Source organism: Pholis gunnellus (assembly GCF_910591455.1).
Source record: "Pholis gunnellus genome assembly, chromosome: 11".
NCBI lineage: Eukaryota > Metazoa > Chordata > Actinopteri > Perciformes > Pholidae > Pholis > Pholis gunnellus.
Window position 1 is genome coordinate 16,170,180 of NC_136538.1, and position 8,710 is coordinate 16,178,889.

Sequence of the window (8,710 nt, forward strand, 5' to 3'; positions counted from 1 at the left end):
AAATATATGAGATATATAATGTAGAATTGATCTTAAAAGTACAACAAATACGATTAAAAAGGGTGGGGCTGGGTGGGTAAGGTTGTATCATGTTTCATTCCTGCATTTTAACTTAAATTTTGTAATTTATTGTAGCTAGAAATCATCTTCAAAAGTAAAAAAAAAAAAATCCTCTTTGATTCAACAAGCACACTGACGTGTACAAAACACTGCTCTGTTGATGAATATGATGTACTTCCATGTCTAGAGCTTCCTTTTAAGCAAGTGTGTTTTGCCATGTTTTTCAACTTTTTTGCTAGCACTGTATATTAATGCATTCCTAGGCTACTGTGAAGTCTGTTTCTTGTTGATGAGGAGCAGTCTCCCCCTTCTAGCTCCAACTCCCTTATGTGTTTTATATGTGGTTAAAAATTGTAGACTATTGTGATATTGCCAAACTTGTGCTAAATATTTATACATCTGTCTTTTTCATGTTCTTTTAGATCAACAAAAAAACATTTAAAAAAACTAAATTAAAATCCATTGACAATGTAGGAGTATAGTAGTTCATCGTCATATTTCTGTTCAAATACACACTTGCGCTCACTGAGGGAAATTTTGTAACATATCAACTATAAATAATGTATTTATCTCTGAAATTTTGTATATTGCTTTTCATTATGTATGTATTAATCGTCATGCCCTTAATATAGTGATGCAGCACAGATAATTCAGCCAAGAACTGTTGCCTTCATTTGTTTTCTTTTTGTATTTGATGAAATGCAATGTGCATATATTTCACGTGTATCCTCAAAAATTTGTGTTACTCCGTCAAGACTCTCTGTCCATTTTTTAAAGGGGAAGTCAAACTTCATTGTTTATTTTTATATTGATTTTAAATTATCTATACAGACCATTTTGGAGAAAACTTTGTTGGTTGTATTGTCAAATAAATTGTTTGTGACCCATATGATAGTTGTTAAGATCCAATAGAGACTAATGTGCATGAGGGACAACCTTGGAGATAAAAAAAAACACTCCATTTGTGGTTGTTTTTTTTTCTGTTTTGTAGAATGTATAGAAGTCATTTTTACTCACCACTTATGACTCTGCCACATAGCTTACATGTGTTTACAGGGAAGAAAATTGAAAAATGTCAACATTTGGAATGGAAACAGAAATGAATAAGTGATGTTTTATTAAAATTTTCAGTAAAAACACAATAGCTCCTCAACTGTGGACTTCTTCAGTTTTAAGTACAGTTTGGCTGGCAGACAAACTGACAATCAGAACAAAGAAAAGAGACAGTAGAAACTTCTGAAGACAAACCTGTGATTCGTCTGTAAGTTGTAGTGTTTAGACTTTGCCATAGAGATAACTGTTTGAAACCTGTGGAAAAGTGTAACATCCATAAAAGATGAAAACTGCTCTTTAGTCATATTCTTTCAGCAAAGCACTCTGACACTGTGACATATTCCTACTGGTCTTTGTATCAGCATATCCTGCATCTGTGGTGCTTCAAAGGTTCATTGTAGTCATTCATAAACAGTGCAAGCTTTTTATTCAAAGCAGCCCAAATGGGGCTCATTCAAATCCCTCATTTCATTGCATTAAGCCACCTAGTTAATAAAGAATCAATACATTGAAAGAGCAAGGTTATCCTTTGTCTATAAGGGCTGGTATCGTTTTGAACCTCTTATAGTTTGAGCGCTGAAAGGGGGGCCACTGTGAAATCTATACTCATCAAGTGGGTCAAACAGAAGGATAGAAGTGTATGAGGGAAGAATGGTGGTTCTCCTTAAAAACAACTGAGCATCTTATCTGGCATCCTGAGTGGTCGCGGAGAGCAGGTCACAAAATGTCAATTTCTCATCAAGGCAACATTGTCCGAGGCCACCTCTGCCTTTAATGCACAATTAAACGACGGCAAACCTGAGTGGCAATCAGCATATCACAGCTTATTATGTCAGGCGGCATGCACAGATCGCACGGCAACGGTCGGGAGATAGTCCAGGAGCTGCTGATACCGCAAAGGACAGATGCACTCAAAAGAGCGATTTAATTTTCAGCTGCGAACGCCTTGTGCTTCAAATCATTCCCTCGATAATCCGATGTGTCTGATAACAATTGCCACACATCTGCTTCCTGACATTGCATTATCTGTTTCAGATACACGTACACAGGTTTGGATCTATCGCCTTGCTCACTGCTGTCTCTGTTATTCAATGTTGCACAAACTCTACATTTATTCAGTCTTTACCGCCCCAACACATGAAACCAAGGAAACTGTCTCTCATCGCAGAAACAATAACCAACAGAGGAAAAAAGAAAAAAAAGGCACAAAAAGAAAAATTCTGGGGGTAAAAGTGCGATCAAAAAACGACAAGCTTGCTCAGTTGTTGCCAGTTTTAAGAGCTCTGACGCCTGGCAGGCAGGCTGGAGGTACAGTATATTGTCTCAGCAGGTTTCTCTGTACCCAACGACCAGCCACTCGCTCTGCCACACCACTCAATCATTGTGAGAGCCTCTTTATTGGAGAACTCTAATGGCCACCCTCCACCATGATCTTAATGTGTGCATTAAATATTTATAAATCCCGGGTCAATAATGCCCCATAACCAGAGCCTGACAGACCCCCACCGTACCATGTGGCTGCCTCCCTCTCCAACACAGGCAAAGGTCAAGGGGTCATGCAATCAAAAGAGAGCGAGGCTCGCCACATCCATATGTTGCCACTCTTATCAAGACTTTCCTCAGTACTGGTTATCTGTCAAAGGAAAGAAATATTGAAAGCAATATCGATCTTAACTAGCCGTGTGTTGCCGAGGGCCCCGCTTCAAACATCTGCTCGTGCATTGTTATATTTCAAAAACACCTCCTCTCAATAATATAAGCCTGAGCGGTAATATTGAACATCTCTGTGTGGTGCAGGCTGCCTGACCATGACTAATAACCACGTTATTAACAAGCATCACCGGAGAATTTTTAAAAAGTTGATAGACGGACCGAGGGTTTCTTAATTAGCGCTGGGTTAATTGTGCAGCCTGGCACCTACGCGGGTGACTCAGTGGCTTTACGTGACCACTTCCAGGCTGCGCTCCTGTGCTGTTCAGGTGAAAGATTGTGCTCCGGTGATAGCGCACACAAAAGAGCGGCCGGACAATGAACCAGTCAATGGAGAGCTCCAGTTGAAAGAGCCACAATGGCCGTGCATGCTGGGAATTGGGCTGGATGATATAAAGGAATGAAACCTTCATTGAGGCCATGGAGGACAAGCATTCAGAAAAGAGGTTTTGTTTGCTCTTTATCAATCTGCCGTTTCCCATGAGAAAAAACAATTCAAACTGACCTTAAAAAGAGAATATTACCTTACGCATCCACTCCCTACGTAACTCTTATTGAAGGGGCTTATACGTTCACTTTTAATGGACGCTAATAACTTCGTGCCAATATGTGTGCAGTATCAAGACAGGCCGTAAAACTAAAAGGTGGATGATAGTTTATCTGCTCGATGGGCAGGATTTGTTCTCGGACAGACAGGATTTGTGTAACCGCTGAGTGATGTGTTTTGTGAGGGGAAAATAAAGCGTCTGCGACTCTCGTGAAGTTTATACATGAGTAGGATACTGCTACCGTGACTGCCGAGATCATAACTTTGAGAGGGCAATGAATCAAAATAAGAAGTCTGACCTTTTTACTTTGTACAATTCCACATTTGAATCAAAACAGGGAATACAGTTTTTTTTTGGTATTTTTTAATTTTTAAACAGTCCCACATTAGCGCAGTCTCCCGTCTGTGAATCGGTACATCAGATAAGTCACTGATCCCCTGCTACTGTACACTGGGAGTCAGCTTTGCAAGGAAAACTCTAGACCCTCGCAAAGATTTCCACTTCACTCACTGCAGTCAAGGAGGATGAGCAAAGTATCCCAGTGCTTCAAAATCCATTAAACTTGTATTTGGGTGTCATTTGATACGTCATCAATGTTTCAGTGCATTTCAAACCCACAAATGCAGGATTTAACCCCGGTAGAAATACAGTATTCACTATAATTTCGTTCGATGAACTTCACTTAGTCCAAATATCACACTGTTAAGATTGCCTGGTCAGGGAGTGTTAGGCTATGGTGATAAAATAATATCACTTGAACTGTATTTTCTGCCACAGTCTCCACCACATAGAGCTCCTTTCATAGTACCCCTCCGTAGTGCTTTGTCCAGTAGTTCTGGATATGATATCATCTATTAATAATGTATTGGCAATGGATTACATAAAAAGGGAGCAGAAATAACATCCAATATTCATGCCCCCTGAGCTTGACTGTGTCCAATCCGTTTGGCCCATAAAACCTTAGCCCCATTTCCATATCCGCTGTGGGTCACGACAGGTCTGCCGCACAAAGGCTCACAGAGCAGCTCAACTCAGGAAAAGGGCAGTAAAAATCGGGTGGATTTCTGAACCTTTATGAAACAGCCCCCCTTTGGAAAAAAAAGTGAAAAAGCCCTTTTCCGATTTCAGCGCCTGTGAAAAACCTGGTACTGTATTTCCCTCTTTAATTGTGCCACTTGAGAAATTGACGTGCCTCTGAAACATGGCATGAATCTCACAGTTATTGCAGTCCCCTTGGCAGGGAATGTTGATACAACATCTGCATGCTATAGAAAGTAATGGAAGTAGCAGAGGTGGCAGCTGCAACTCTACAGGAAGTGTGCCATTTTCAGGCAGTGCTGCTGTGAGAACCACTAACTGCCAGCCTGGTCTTGCAGGCAGCTCTGATTGCCAGGACACTATGACAAACACGCAGGGGCTGGGAGTGTTGCATCCTGGGGGATGACAGCTTCTGTTTGATTGTCAATAAGGCTCATTAGCAGAAAAAATGGAGAATGCGAAAAGAGATTAAATGGTTTGAGACAGGGTCCCCCTCATGTTTCATTACAGAGGATTTATCAGGCCCTTTATTTCATCAATTCCGCAAAAAATCGTTTATTGCTTCCACACAAAAAGTAAAGCTAAAATTATTTAAAAAAAAATCTAAACATTCTAGTAATTGTAATGAACCACAAGCTATTCCATCAAAACAGACCCAACAAGTGCTAATCAAGCCCTTTACCCATCATCCACGCCTTACATAAACCTCTCTCCTCGTGCTCGGAGCGTCTCTCATCTTAAGAACAGTGGCGGATGTTTCCCTCCATCTTAGGGAGGAACGGCCAACAAAGCAGCGTGTAAGGGCCTTTCCCTGAAGAGTCCTTGTCACGCCGCGCCAAACCTCTGTGATTATCGTTGTTTTTGCAGAGAGTGTCCATGCCTGCCAATACCGCTGTTCCATAAATGAATTTGGCCCCTCGTCAACGAATTACCTAACACGCAGAACTGTGTATGTGTCACATCCAATTCCAACTCACCGGCTTTGGTGGTGTGTGTCAGCTGGAGGACTTAATCATCAATCGTCAATCATAATAAGCGAAGCACATTGATAGGGCTCCTTTTTTTTTTTTTTTTTTTTTTTCTTCTCCAACACAGTTAAATAAAGTGTAAAGGGAGAAGTTAAAACTGACCTTGTTAAATTGGGACCACAATTTATATTCCTAATTTAGTGTATGGATTAATTAGTCTTGTGTGTGTGTGTGTGTATATGTGTGTATCAGTTTCCATGCGGCGGAGCTTAGGAGCTATATCCACTTCATCAAATCACTGCTCGCTTTCATAAGGAAACTCTGGAATGATATCTGTCAGTCCAATCTTGATGTTTTTGCTCAGAACGGGCTTTGCATATTTTTAGCAGCACACTTTTAATTAATGCTTAATTGGACGATTTATAGAGAGGACTTTTCTACTAATCAATAACCCCTATCTCACATCATACAAAATTAATCACTATGACCTGTTATCAGGCCTTAATGCAGCCGTACACACACACACACACACAACATGCAAACTGGCAAAGCATGCATTTCGCACAAGGCTGAGGAATCTGGCTCATATTTTCCCTCTCCCTGATCCAATCCACTCCTCTCCCCCGTCATATAGATCCGATCTGCGGGGGCCAGAGGCGCTGACAGAGCCCAGATGCTCCCAGTCTGTCTGGGGGACTGGGGAGACTGGTGCCATGGGGTCCTGGAGCCTCTGAAGTGCCGCCCCTCCGTCAACATGACCAAGGCTAGACCTGCACTTTCTCCAGGCTGAGACACTCTCCTTACCGCACTGACAACCACGCTGCATAGTCACAGATTGATACATGCAGGGATACGCACTCACAGGCACCCGCTCTCACGTAATGTATGGTCGTTCATCAGCCGTTCCTAATTAGAGACCCCCAGACCAACAGTTGAGTTCATAAGGTTACGCCGACACACCGATGCAAGGTTACTAACGCACACACTCGCATGCTGATACCTCTCAGGGTTTCTTCTACTTTCTCATTTAATCCTGCTCCGTCTCATCACCACTGTCCTCAACTTGCTCATGTGAAGGCGGGGGTCTCTTTGTTCTAAAGAAACAAAAACAAAAAAAAAAGGCACCATACGAATCCTCCATCCTCCCGCTTTCTCTCTCAAAACACAAAGATCATTACAAGAGCATCAAAGTATGCCATGTTTGAAATGATATTTCTCTTTGTAGTTGGGGCGTAGCATGGAGTGTGTTGGTATTAGATGCTGCTGTGGCAGCTGTCGTGGCTGGCTGCGTGGTGCCTCAGTGTCAGGGCCTCTGAGGCCAGGCTGTCCCGGCAGACAGACAGAGGGGGAGGAAACCTGATAGCGCAGCCAAGCCCCAGTCTAATGTCTGCCTATCCAGCTATCTATTCCTGTGTCTATCTGTCTGACTGACTGTTGGACACTGCCTATCTGCATGCCGGACACTCCTCAGGCTCCCAAGCAGCAGTGCACCGCTTGCAGTTGAGTTAATACGTTCCAAAAAGTTCTCTTTTTTTTTTTTTACGCATACAAACTTCTCGGGGAAGAATAAAAGGAGCTATTTATGAATCACCGATGTAGCTGCGGGATTCACTTCGGCAGGGTCCCCACTAAGCTTGCGACTTGTACCAAGGGGTGCAGGTTGTGATAACATTAGAATTACGAGCCGACATGTATGAGGAGCAAGAGATGGAAGCGCAGAGTGTTTGTATTTGATGTGGGGGCAGAAAATTGCTCTATAATGAGGAGGGGAGCCGGGATATGAGCTGGGAAGTGGGGATTTGGAGACAGGATATAAGTTATGAGAAGGAAACTAATGTTCGGAAATGCAGAGGTTGTTGTTGTTGCGACTGTAAAAGCTAAAATGTATCTTCTTTCTATCGGCCATGATTAATACAGCCCGGCCAGGTCAAAACCCCGCACTAACGCTACGGATGCCACCAACCATATCCTCGCTCTTTCTGGGGCTCAAATGAGTGTGTGTTGTAAGTGAGGGAGTGTGTGTGTGTGTGAGGGGGTTAATAAATGTTGAATCAAACGCCGCACGAGACACTCACACTCCTTAAGGGTTGCCCATTAGCGGTGTGTGGGTGCATGGGGAGTTTATCAGTGTCTGGGTGATTTATGAAGTCAGACTCAATATCATCCACTTCACCCACACACATATGGACATACACATGTGCGCACACCAACACGCATGGCCACATGCTCAAACACACACGCGCTCGCGAGCGTGCAAGCACATGCACTGGTGTAGTCGCTCTCTCTCGCTCTGAAATGGAGGCAGATATTAGGCCAAAATTAAAGGTTTCACAGAGATTAACAGTGCGGATGATGAGATCGTCTCGGCCTCTTTTAATCTAATTCCTTTTTTATCTCCGAGCCAGCATGACACGGAAGTGGTACACACGGTGAAAATTCTCCCGCAAAATAATACAGACATAATAATAATAATAATAACACTGCTACTAATGCTGATAAATATTAAATTGCCATGGAAATGTAAAAATTGAGAAAATAAAAAGGTTTGAATTATCTTTAAGAGATTCCTTGGGTAGCTAAGCAATTACATGGCCAATTACTGGCAGCATGTTTGAAGCTCTGATGCTGGACTTGTTTTTCAACATCAGACTCAAGACCTCTACAGACTTTTCTCCGTTTCTCCGGCTGCGAAATTCACAGCATTCCATAGAATTTACTTATCCACGAGAAAAAAAAAAAAGAAGGAGGGTGCTTACAGTGCACTTCAGAGTGCGCCTGGCTTAAATGGGACCCCTTGTGGCTGTGTCACAGCTCCCTTCGTTAGGGGGCTGACTGTAGCCTGTAGTCACCACAGGCATCATTAGCCCCTCTGTGAAACCACAGACTGAGTCTCATTCTTCATCTGCCTGTCTGCTGCCTCAACATCTACGCTGCGATGGTGCTCCAACGGCAGAGTAAGTGAGTCCAGCAGCACGGCAAGACAGCCACAAGGAGCTGATCGCATAAGAAATTCAAAAATGCAGCGAAGTTCAAATGTATTCAGCGAGCAGGCCACTTGAATTGGTTCTGTAAAGGTTAAAGTCGAGGTTATTTTGGAGGGTGGATTATTAGGCTACCTGGGCTGAACAGGAAAAGAATAACTATGGGCAAGTAAGGGTCACTCTGGGGCCGCACTAGACTGTTCAAGAACTTAGGGAAAAAAAATACTAAACTGTCAATGTTACAACAGATCATCGTGTGAAAATGTAGAAAATAAAAGTAAAGGACATATTCAATTAAAGCCGCTGCTATTTCTAAACACACACCACCACTGCTGCCCTCTCCATATGGTCG